Below are 13,728 nucleotides of genomic sequence, written 5' to 3'. Positions count from 1 at the left end.
AGGCTCTGATACGACTTGTAAGGAAGCAAAGGTGTGCGGAAACGCTTCCTACGCTAATCTTGAGAGGACGATTATGCAAATTTCAACTTAACTATTACAAAGATCACAAGAAGCAAATAGAGTAGAAGTAAAACAAGAAACACATAACACAGTGATTATTGTGGGGAAAACCCATACGGGTGAAAAACCCCACACTCTAAAACCTGCTTAGTATATTAACAAATCAACAAGAGATTACAATACACTTGCAATGCAAGTTCTTACAAGAGCATCACCTCAACTCAAGCTTGGAGAGACTTCACTAGCATCCTTCTAGCACCCAGCCTTGCAAACCAAACTCCATCATACAAACTCCTCTCCAAGCCCTCATTATATAGGAATTTTACAACCTAGAAACCATATGTGGTTTTACAATACCATGGGCAAAACCTCCATGACATGTGTTGCCCAACCTTGACATTTGTTTTTCCAAGATAAGAAAACCAGGTTAAAAGTAGTTACTCACGTCCAAACTCTTATCCCCTATTTTTGACCCTCATAACCAACATGAAATGTGTCATATAATCTCTAAAAATGGCCCTCCTATATTATACTATGGACAAGGCATCTTTTAACAACTCTTATACCTTTTTCCAAGGCACCGACACATGGGAAACCTCCCAACTACATTTGGAACAATTTACTAAAAATTGCAATGTTGAGACACATGTATCTCAACAAGGGGGAGAGACATGAATTGAGAAAGAGAGATAGCACAAAATGGATAGATAGGCAAGGGGAGGAAGGGCAAGAGAAAGGGAAAAAACATAAAGAGGAAGAGAGATAGGAGGAGAGATAATTTATAATATAGAAAGAGAGAGAGACAAGTGGAATGAGAGATTGGTGTGGAAAGACATAAAAGGAAAGAGAGAGAAATAGAAAGCTTATTTTCGAAATCAATGATTGAGAAATGAGAAAAAGAATGTATAATGATAAAAATATAATTGTCAACCACATTTAAGTTTTTATGTTATTATTTTAGCTATGACCTATGAAACAATGGAATTTGGAAGGGAGGTAGGAGGGAGGGATCAAGAGTCCAAAAGAGGAGGAGGGAAGGGAGTGGTAGAGAGATAGAAGGTGTAGACATTATTGTTGCTCTCCAAAATCTGTTGGCATACCATATTGGATACAATTTATCAAAATGGTATAATAACATATTTTCATTTGATAGAATTGACCAAGTAAATGACAAGTGTGTGGCTTTCAGACACGTTCGTTTTACCCAGTATTGCACAGTTGGTACCTAGAAAAACCCTACAGGTGATCTAGTATTGGAGGAATTCAAAACAAATGTTTATCTGACGCCCTTTTTACTTCCAGGCTACTCTTGGGCCGCCATTTCCAATGGCTATGCCTAAGTTGACTACAACCTTATTGATGATAACGAGGCAATCCTTTCCCTTCCTTCGCCATAGACCCCAGATCCTCTGAATGTAACATTGAATCTACTAATAATAGAATTAGTGAAGCGTCAGTAAGAATGGGCCACAACTATATTTCGAGTCCATGCCTCTTCATCTTTGTCAATAGTGTCAAGATTCTCACCTGTTTAGAAAATAGGCTGTGTAAACTCTTCCATCTGGCGTCTTGTACAAAGTAGCAGAAGTTCTCTACAAAAGCTAAATGTCAGTAAGCTCTACAAAATATTTTGTGAAAGCTCTTTAAGCAAATCTGGCAGTGGTCTTTTTAATGCGCAAGGTGTTTTTGACTACAAGCAACTGAACAAGATGACACTACTGTTGAGAACGAAATTGAAATAATTATTCTCGTGTTTCTTTGTTCACTGTATGATCGGCTAGATTTGGTGTACAATCACTGCTTTGCCTCCAAGTTTATGATCACTCATGCTTAAAAGAACGACTACTAAATTTAAAACAATAGAATAATAGAATGTGTGGAAAAGTCAATGCTTTTTACGTGTAAGGTAGCGATTCATTGAACTGTCTTTCATGTTTCTAACAAACTCCATGTCGTTGATACTTCAAGCCAAACCAATTTATACTTCAAGCCAAACCAATTTCTCTCATAAGCGTAATAATACTAAAAAAAATATGATTTATTAATTATGTTTATAATTATGTCATAGTATGAGGGATTGAAAGTGTGTACATAAAATCCACCTTTTTCTCATAAGAATAAGAATAAATATAAAATAAAAGTATAATGATATGATAATATAATTATGATTTAATTTTAATAATTTTCTTGCTTTTGTAAAGAGTTTAATAGAAATATTAAAAAATTAAGAATAAGAATATATTAATATACAATTGAGATATCTATTGTTAAGATTAAGCATACCAAACCAAATGTTGCTTGCGTTGCACCTCCTAGAGGGTGGATCAAAATTAATGTTGATGGGGTGGCTAAAGGGAATCCTGGGCCGATAGGTTATGGTGGAGTTGCATGTGATCATAATGGTAGGGTTGTCTCAACAATGACACTCCCACCCGATACTCAGACAAACCATTTTGTTGAGGCAAACACAGATTAAATTGGGCTTCAACTTGTTGTTTGTGGATGCCATAAGAAAGTATGTCTTGAAAGTGATTCACTTAATATCATTAATTGTCTGACTAAATAGATGCCTCCTACTTAGACAATCAAACATTTAATCCAGGACTACCTCGTTATGATTACCAAGTTGGATGAAATTTGAATAACTGATGTTTTTCGGGAAAGTAATCAACTTGTGGAATACGTGGCCAATTTAGGTGTGATGTATGAGGAAATCCAATGGTGGACGACAAGGAAAAATTTCCCAATACACTTGTGTGAGCTGACACGAAGGGATGTGGAAGATATTGTTACTCCCAAATGCTGAATATTAAAGCTACTTCTTGTAATAAGTGAATCGACACAATGTTGGGGCTTTCGGATTGTTCTTGGTCTCCTAGTTTGGGTTTAGGATTAATATTGTGAACCTCAAAATTGGCAAGGGCAATTCAATCATGGGGTAGATAAAAACAGACTGGAGTCGTCCTTGTCCCAAAAATGGGAACAAAATAAGGAAATGTGGACTAAAATTATGGATGGTGGTCTTGCACCATTCCTCAAAAAACTACATGGTCAAGATCCCAGGGCGATGGAAGGGTTTGTGCAGGGTTGGAACAATGAAATTCTTAGTGCTTATGGATCTGAATTTAGTTAATGAGGCATTTATAGCTGAAATTACTGGTTTGCAAATGGAAAGGAAAAAGTTTTACAAAGAGAAGAAGGCTGCAGAGGAAGCCCTATCTATAATCTTCGACAAGCAGAGTGAAAGAGACAGAGTGAGGAAAACAACCGATGGGGGATACAACAAAAAAGACCTATTGAGTCTCTGGGCGGAGATGATTATGAGGTACATCACCTTGGATGGCTTCTTTGTCGGTACTTTTTCATATCATCTCACTATTTTAAATCACTTTAGACATGATAGGAAAATTTATTTTCTGTTTTATTTACTTTCTTCTTTTGAGCATAGTCTTTTGAATTATTCTAAAAATAATGACAACCCTATTATTCATGAGGGGTTGATTCTCCTTATCATGGAATATGCCAAATTGAATGAGGTCAAGCCATCCCTTGTCCACAAAATTCAAAGCATTCCTAAACCCTCAACTAGCCCTAATGTGCATGTGGTTTCAGACACCGAAGTTGAAGAGGGGTCGGGAAAAATGGCCATGGATTAGCGAGACTTTAATGTGCTAGATGATGACCTAGAATACTAACCTTTGGAGGAAGAGTGACTCGTCCAGAAGGCCACTCTCCGTACCAACAGTAGCTAGAAAAAATAAACCCCACCCTAGACTAGCGATTGAAAAGTACAAAACCACTCCTTCCAAACCCCAGACAATGGGGCATAATAGCTCTAAAAATTAAAAAAGGTGGGGAGAATGGTGGAGACAAAAGGCAAAGGGGAAGATGAGATTAAATTGGATACTCCTCTCAATATGGACTAGGTGGATCCTGGAGATAGTAAAAGTGATGAAGCAGATATTGATATGCTTCTGGTAAACTTGATCACAAGTTAGGAAAAGTGCTTCCGATGGGTGATTAGTGAAATTATCTTCATCAAAAATGGTATAAAAGATATTAGGGTGGTTGCAAGAAGTTGAGTCCCACTTTTGGGCAAAAAGTGGAAGTGTTTTCCCTATTTTTCCAATTTTCTGTCGATTGATGTCAAAATTTAAGGCACTTAGAGATTGAATCTCAATAAACTTCAATGATAGAAAATGTAGTGCTCGGAGTCTACTTTTCAAATATTTAATTTATTTCAATACCCACATGGTAGAAATCACTTTTTAGTAGGCATGTTTAAAAACCACTTTTTAAAAATGCCTGTTTCAGGACCAAACCACACGTGTACGACCACCATTTTTTGATGCAAATAAATGAATTTTTTCAAATCCTTGTTGGAAAAGATACCTAAGACACCAAATATTGATGAGAATATTTTTCTTATTTTTTAATTGAATGTATTTTTTTTTATTAATTTTTAATTGACTATAAAGTACATTTTGAAAACATCAAGTGTACGGCCACCATAATTTGATGAAAATTTGATATTTTTAATATTTTTTTTATCTTCAAAAGAATTGTATGTAGATTGATGTCATATAATTTATTTTTCTAGAAACCTAAAAACAAAAAATTTATTAAAGTTTTATTGAACCTCAATATTTTAGGTTTAGGTTTAGGTACCAGTTTTGATTAATAAATAGTGCAAAAATAATAAAAATAATCTTATCACTATGAAATATAATTTTTTTAAATCAGGACATTGAGAACTCTAATGGGTTTTCATTTCATCAAAAAAATCGATCAGGAAGGCCCTCAAAAAATTAGGGCAAAGCAGAAATCTGATATTCTTTTGGCCTAACCATTTTTTTGGAGGTCCAAGCATAGGCTTGGTCCCACCAAGCCTAACCCAAAGCCAAAACCAAGGCATAGGTTTGTTTCCCGCTCCACCTTTTATGAAATAGGCACTCGTTATTTGAAATTCAAAAAACGGGTGCCCGTTTCGCTTTGTACTATTGAAAGAGAAACTGGTGCCTGTTTTTTAGAAATGTGTGCCCAATTTGAATATGGGTCCCCATTTCATTCAAATAACGGGTGCTCATTTATGAAAGATCCATTGGGATAGATTTCAATGATTGAATCATTATTCAATCATTGTCTGACTGGTTTGATCTAGAAAAAGAATATTTTGTTAAAAAATTCTCTTTTCTTGTCTTGTTATCTATTTGACAAGGAGATCCATTTGAATTCAGACTTTGGTGCAGCTATGGGATGAAATCAATGCATAAAGTGGCAAAGGAAGGTTTTGACAGTTGAAGACATTGCAACGAATAGAGAGGAGGAGGCAAAAGATCAACCAGAAAGGAGAGAAAGAATTAAAGAATTGAACAATGTTGGAGCTTCAAGTTCAACAATCATTTCAAAAGAGGACAAAATCGAGGACCCCATAAAGGTTGAAGAAAGAAACACAATATTACCAAATTCAGGAGCATCTTCTAATCCATTATTGGATATAGGTATGTCTTCACAGCCCCATGTTTATTCTCGTGAACAAATTGGTGATTTAGTAGAAGCGGGTTACCCATTAAATGAATTTGATTTTCTTCATGAAAATAGAGTTACAACAAATATTGCAAATCAAACCCCAATTAAAAATCAAACCCCAAATGAAAGTAAAACTCAAATTGAAACTAAAATTGAAACCCCAATTGAAATTGAAAAATCAAATGGCAATTAAAATCAATAATGTAGATGTAGACATGGAAACACCAATTGAAAAAGAAACATGTTTGAATGATAATGAAATGAATGAATATTTTCAAATTAGAAGTGATGTGATAGACAATCTTCCTGGCTTGGTTTCATGGAGACAGATTAGGACACATGCAAATAGATTGTTTAGACAATATTTTTATAATAAAAAATTTGGGTTTCAAGGTCAATTAATGTTACAACTAATTAAAATGACTAAAATGCGAAAAGCGATGAAGAAGTTAAAAATTTATGTCAAACCCAAGTAGAAGGACGAGTCTTTAAAACAATTTCTATTGACTATTGCTAGTGCCTTTGATACAATCAGAAAGAAAAGTCGTTCTAAAGATAGGAATGCGACACGAAGAGCAATAACAATAGCTTTAGTAAATAAAACAACTTCTAATAAAATAATGATGACTAACATAACTAGATATCTTAATATTCACCGTAAAAATTTGATCAGAGCTGTAAAGAGAAGAGTTAACTTTGAAAGTGATCTGGCAAACAATTTGTGGACTTTTGGTGGTAGACTCCCAAGGTCTACTATGAAACTTACTGGTGAAGTCAAAACTTTGATTGAAAATTTTTGGCATGATAATACAAGAGTATCACCTAATGCTAGAGATCTTCTTAAATTAAGAGTTGGGTCAAAAATTCATGATCCACATCAAAATAACCTTTTGGACATGACTCAAACTGAATTGTGCAAAAAAAAAATGGATGATAAGGTGTTAACTAGTAGCATTAGTCAAAGGTCTTTTGAAAAGTGTGAACCTTGGTATGTTTAGATTAACAAGGAAAGAGTCACATGTTGTTGCAAAACTCATGTTCAATTTTGTTTCCATTATGATGTATTTTGATGTATACATGTTACCATGCATAGTAATTAAATGTTTCAAGAATGTGCTATAAATATACCACCTCAAACTATAAAGGAGTTTATATCAAGTTTGTTTTGCAACCCACCTAATAAGAAATATTTTCTTTTCAATGCATGTGTTTCTGGTGTATGTGATATATGTTGCAATCTTGCATTGTTGGATGAATGTTTGCATGAAAATATTTCAATTGATTCTGGACAACAAGTTGATGTAAAAATATTTAAAACTGTTGAGTATGCATTGAAGGATGGAAAGGTTGGAAGACGGTGCGATCTAATTACTGAAAAAGTTAGTGTTCATGCATTTATGAATGAATTTAAGAGTAGGATTGTACCTAAATATGTTAAACACTCTCAAAATGCTAGATGGCTTGATGGGAAGTTTCGTATATGTAAGAATACATTTCCTATTGATAGTATACTTTTGGTTGTTGACTTTGCAAAGAACTACATGATTGCACCACAGGATGAGGTCCAATCATGATATTATAATTCAATGCAAGTAGCAATTTTTGTTCATATCATCTCTACGCATGCACCTGATAGTACAAAAGAGGATAGTAAAATTTTGAGAGAGTACCATTTCTATATGAGTGATAATAAATTACACTCATCAAAGTTTGTCCGGTATTGCTTCAAGACCTTTTATGAGAATTTGAGGGAGATAGAAATTCAAATGACACAACATCTAATATGGTCAAATAATTGAATAGGGCAATTCAAAAATGCTAGAATGTTTTATTGGTTGAGTAGGATATACAAGAAAACTAATATCCAACACATGTGGAGTTTTTTTGAAGCTGGACACGGGAAATGAGAATATGATGGTGCTAGTGCATGTATTAAGAGAGCCCTTTGTAGAGAACAACACAAATTCGAGGAAAAAGATAAATTTAAAAATGCAAGTGCAATTGTGGATTGGTGTAGAACTTTATCTATAGGATCAAGTCAAAACTCTACAATCAGATGTTTCTTCTAGCTAGTTGAAGAGGAGAATATCCTTCCAAGATATGATTGTGATACAATCAATGGTTTAGCTAGATGGCATTCATTTAAGAGTTCTAATTCTAACACATGGACTCTATGGACTAGGGAGCTTGCATGTTTTTGTTAATTTTGTGTTGCAGGTGAATGGAAAGAATGCGAGAATACAAAATGGGTTGACGAATGACAATATAAATCCTTAACACCTAGTGAGACACAATATCAAGATGTTAGAAGAAATGAAGACCCAGATCATGCATTTGCATTAGAAGATTATGATCGTGTTTCAAACATCATACAACCTAGTAATTTAATTCAATTTTCTCTTTATAACTTTAAATTATATTATTTATGTATTGTCATAGAATTTATGATTGTATTTGAATTATAGATTCTAATGAGTTTTATTTCTACATATACTTAAATTTGTTTTTTATGACATGTGTATGCTATTGTTGCACCTAATGATAATGATGAGCAAACTTAGTATTGGCTTGCTAGATGTATAGAACCTAAGAAATAGTTGATATGTTATCAAGTAGATGATGATGGTTTTCAGTATCCAGTTGGGTTTGTTGCGATAGTTGGCACATGGCTACGCAAATACCTAACAAGAAGGAATGGATTACCATCTTTTGAAGACTACCAATCAGAAAAGAAGATTATACACTATTCTCATTTGGTGGTGGTAAGAAACATCAAATTAGAAAGATGCAAAGGGAGACCTAGTAATTAGGTATTATGGACACTTTTAATGGAAGAGCATGGGGAAATTATAAGCACAATGCATAAGAGAGAGCATGCAGATGGTACATTAGGTTGAATCAAATTTATGCATGTAAGTTTGTGTTAATTGTGGGAACGTTTTATATGTAACTTTCTATATGTATATATGTCTTCTTTATTCTTATATCTAGCTAATTAATTTGGTGTTCAGGTGTCAATTACAACTTTATGACACTCAAATTTATGTATATGTTACAATTGATGTTTAATTCAATATAAATAAGTTTCAATGTTTACATAAATATGTTTATGTCCTAGTCTAATCTAGTTCACATAAAATCAATTGATCTTGTCAATTACATGAACAAATAAGTACTATTAATTGATCAAATTATTTATATTTAATGTTTAAATTTGTAGAAGTTACAATTGATATTTAATCATCTTGTAAATTACATGAATAAACAAGTACATCATAATGAATGATAACAAGTCCATGTTATAAGTCCACCATAACAACTCATGATCTACAATCACATAACAAGTCCTACTACAAATAATAGAACAAATCCATGTTATAAGTCCATCATAACAACTCATGATATATAATCACATAACAAGTCTTGATAACATAATAACATTTCCTAATAAAATAATAACAAGGAAATGACATAATAACAAGTCCAAATAACATAATAACAAGTCTTCATAACATAACGAGTTCTAACCTATATAATCTAAGAGCTCTTGTGCATCTGATATGCAGTCCTCTTCACTCCATGCGAAGATGACTAAGATGCATCATCTTGATGGATGTGCTCCTGAGATTCACCATCTTGTGTGTCTGCAATATTAGTGCCTGCACCCTCCTGTGCATTATTAAAAGATAACATGAGAATACTATGTGTGTTTAATTCAAATGACTTGCATAATTCACATATAAAGTAATTACTTATAAAGTAATTAAATAATGAACATTTAAAATTTTACCATACGACTGTGCTTAGTAATGCCCTCAGTGGTACGAGGAGGTCCACTCTCATGAACAATAAAAGTGGTTGTAGTCAACTCCTATACAAAAAACATTACATCAATTTTGATAATCCCTATTAAATACAGGTACACAATAGACAAATTAGAATTTATTTTTTTAATCATGATCTCAAATGACAATATTGATGGTTGCATTTGGCTCAATCCCGTAGCCACACCAAGAGAGATAGTGGTGTTGACCTGAACAACATATATAAAGCATGAATCAAACTTGTATATACATAAATTATAAAGTATATAAAGACTACAATTTTATGGAAGAAAAGCATACATATGGTTTCTGATGTGCAGTCAAAGTCACTGATAGGTCAGGGCATATACGTGATGCATCATCAGACAACCCAGAAGCTTACAATTGCAAAAAATAGGCATGAATTAGAGTTCTACATGAATTAGTAAGCATATAAACACTTTAAATTAATGAATGAAAAATATACTAGGGGTATCTAAGGCCGAGCTTAGTGATCGATGGGCCGAGGCATGAAGAACTGCCAACCTCAGTGTTACATGAAACACCCTATAAAATTGAAAAACAAATATCATACACATTATTAAATTCAAGTTTTAATTGTTAATTTTAAATGTACTTCAATGAATCTAGACGAAAGTGCATACCATAAATGGGGCATCAGCATCTCGAGATGTCGAGGTAAGATGATGGCGGTCCCTCAATGACGTGGTGTCAACCCTCCTTTGTTAAATTATTTTTGACATGTGTTATGGTTCATATGTGTATATATATGGAATTTAATATTGCACTGTAAATTATATAAATAAATTTATACCTCTGTAGGATGATCATCATCTGCACACAATAGATTATAATATGATGAGATGACATCATCATGTACACCCTCGCCAACATCATCATATCCACCATGGACTGCATCACCACATCCTCCATGGGCAACATCACTCTGGGGACTCGTACATATACCCCTGCAGCTCGTGAAAACATGTGCTATGCTGGGAGTAGCCCTCACCTAGTGCAACTACTCTAAAAAATTGCCCAAAAGGGTACTCAATGAACCAAGAGCATATTCCACTACTCGATGATGAACAGGTGCAAGAACAACTGGTGCGGGAAGAGGAATAAGGGGATCATCATGCACATGATGTTTGACTCTATCACTCGATTTGGCCCCTGGCCTGTCTTGTGGTATGCCTCGACCAACCCCTTGGAATAATCTCATGTCGAAGTAATTGGGTTTTCTACCCAATTCAAATTCAGCCCATAATTTTTTCAAAAAATACATCGACACCTTGTGATTAGAGTGTGGTGGATGGTCAAATACCATCCAACAATAATCCCAAAAGTGTGCAACTATCTATGGGTTTCTACACCATCTAATAGAGGTACGTGGCTTCTTTCTAGTTATCTCCTCACCCGTTTTCGGGTTCACAAAATAACGTTTCAAATAATTTTTTTGTAATTTTCAAATTATTGACCTCTTTATAAGAGAGGTCATCGAGAATAATAAGCACACATGGACTCCCTTAATGTGTGATAGCTATCCAGATCATCATCCAATGTCTGTACAGAATGCACAATGCCTTGCATACTATCTACAAGAAGTAGTAGCTGGGGACGAGCATGAGGGTCATGTCTAGTGGTATGAATATGCGTGATGAGAATTGCTCAGTAGGTAATGGTGAAGCTATAGTTAAGGGTTGGAAGGTGGAAGTGGAGGTGAGGGTGGAGGTGGAAGAGGTGGAGGTGGTTTCTGACCTAACAGATCATCTATGTTAATTTCACCCGTAATGTGAATATAATTTGCATATATATACAAACATGAAAATTTAAAATTATTATTTAATTTGCATTTCTCCTTCCAAAAAAAACTTATAATTAAATACAAAATTTAGAAATATAAATTTAAATAGCCAAACTTTTACGTACAATTAAAATAATGAGAGAGAGAGAGAGGAAGAGTAGGTAATTGGAGAGACAATGAGTGAGTGAGAGAGACTATAGGAAATGTGTGTGTGTGTGTGTGTGAGAGAGAGAGAGAGAGAGTTCATAAAGGGAGAGAGAGAATAGGTAATAAGAGAAAGTGAATGAGGGAGAGAGAAAAGAGAAGGAGAGAGTTCATAAAGGCAGAGAGGGAGAGAGAGAGAGAGGGCAAGGGGAGAGGAGAGAGAGAGTAGGTAATGAGAGAGAGTGAGTGAGATAGAGAGAGTTCATAAATGGAGAGAGAGAGAGAATAGGTAATGAGAGAGAGAGAGAGAGTAGGTAATGAGATAGAGACATAGAGAGAGTTCATAAAGGGAGAGAGTGAGTGAGATAGAGAGAGAGAGTTCATAAAGGGGAGAGAGAGAGAGAGAGAATAGATACGGAGAGAGTTCATAAATAGAGAGAGAGAGAGAGAATAGGTAATAAGAGAGAGATAGTAGGTAATGAGAGAGAGAGTTCATAAAGGGAGAGAAAGAGGGAGTGAGAGAGAGAGAGAGAGAATATGTAATGAGAGAGACTGAATGAGGGAGAGAGAGAGAAAAGAGAAGGAGAGAGTTCATAAATAGAGAGAGAATAGGTAATGAGAGAGTGAATGAGGGAGAGAGAGAGAGTGAATGAGATAGATAGATAGAGAATAGGTAATGAGAGAGAGAGAGTAAGATAGAGAGAAAAGAGGAGAGAGTTCATAATGGGAGAGAGAGAGAGAATAGGTAATGAGAGAGTGAATGAGGGAGAGAGAGAGAGTGAATGAGATAGATAGATAGAGAATAGGTAATGAGAGAGAGAGAGTAAGATAGAGAGAAAAGAGGAGAGAGTTCATAATGGGAGAGAGAGAGAGAATAGGTAATGAGAGAGTGAATGAGGTAGAGAGAGAAAAGAGAAGGAGAGAGTTCATAAATAGAGAGAGAGAATATGTAATGAGAGAGTGAATGAGGGAGAGAGAGAGAGAGAGTGAATGAGATAGATAGACAGAGAATAGGTAATGAGAGAGAGAGAGTGAGATAGAGAGAAAAGAGGAGAGAGTTCATAATGGGAGAGAGAGAGAGAATAGGTAATGAGAGAATGAATGAGGGAGAGAGAGAGAAAAGAGAAGGAGAGAGTTCATAAATAGAGAGAGAGAATAGGTAATGAGGGAGTGAATGAGGGAGAGAGAGAGAGAGAGTGAATGAGATAGATAGATAGAGAATAGGTAATGAGAGAGAGAGAGTGAGATAGAGAGAAAAGAGGAGAGAATTCATAATGGGAGAGAGAGAGAGAGAGAGAGAATAGGTAATGAGAGAGTGAATGAGGGAGAGAGAGAAAAGAGAAGGAGAGAGTTCATAAAGGGAGAGAGATAGAGAGACAGGGAGAGAGAGAGAGAGAGAAAGGGGAGAGGATATAGAGTAGGTAATGAGAGAGATTGAGTGAGATAGAGAGAGAGTGAGATAGAGAGAATCTTAAAAGGATTTATGTTAGAATAGGACATCTTAAGGGGATTTATGTCATCATAGGAAATATTAAGGAATCACATGTCATAAAAGGTCCTAATAAGGGGTCCTAGGTATCTTAAGGGGCCCTAGGTATCTTAAAAGGTCCTAGGGTGTACTAAGGGGTCCTAAGATATCATTTTAACATCTAACTATACATGTTTAACATCTATACATAACATTGGAAATATATAGAACATAACATTTACCCATATCAAACATAAATTTAAACATTTAAACATGTAACCATACACATGTATAACATTTAAATATATGCAACATTGGGGTGAAAATGGGTCTAAGGATGTAGTAGGATGTATTAAAGGGTTCTCGGTTTCTTGCAAGGTCAAAACATGTCCTAGGATTTATTAAGTGATCCTATAATTTCTTAAGAGGTCCTAGGATGTACTAAGGGGTCTGAGAGAGAGAGAGAGAGAGAGAGAGGAGAGAGAGAGAAGAGAGAGAGAGAGAGAGAGAGAGAGAGAGGAGAGAGAGAGAGAGAGAGAGAGAGAGAGAGAGAGAGAGAGAGAGAGAGAGAGAGAGAGTGATAGAGAGAGAGTGAGTGAGAGAGAGAGTAGGTAATGAGAGAGAGAGAGGGTAAGGGGAGAGGAGAGGATTGTTAAGGAATCTTATGTCATAAAAGTTCCTACTAAGGGGTCGTAGGTATCTTAAAAGGTCCTAGGATATATCAAGCGGTCCTAGGATATCATTTTAACATCTAAGTATACATGTTTAATATTTATGCATAACATTGGAAACATATAGAACGTAACATTTCAACATATCAAAAAGAAATTTAAACATTTAAACATCTAACTATACAAATGTATAACATTTAAATATATGTAGCATTGGGGTGAAACTAG

Source organism: Cryptomeria japonica, chromosome 2 (assembly GCF_030272615.1).
Source record: "Cryptomeria japonica chromosome 2, Sugi_1.0, whole genome shotgun sequence".
NCBI classification, from domain to species: Eukaryota; Viridiplantae; Streptophyta; class Pinopsida; order Cupressales; family Cupressaceae; genus Cryptomeria; species Cryptomeria japonica.
This window is presented reverse-complemented; position numbering follows the sequence as displayed.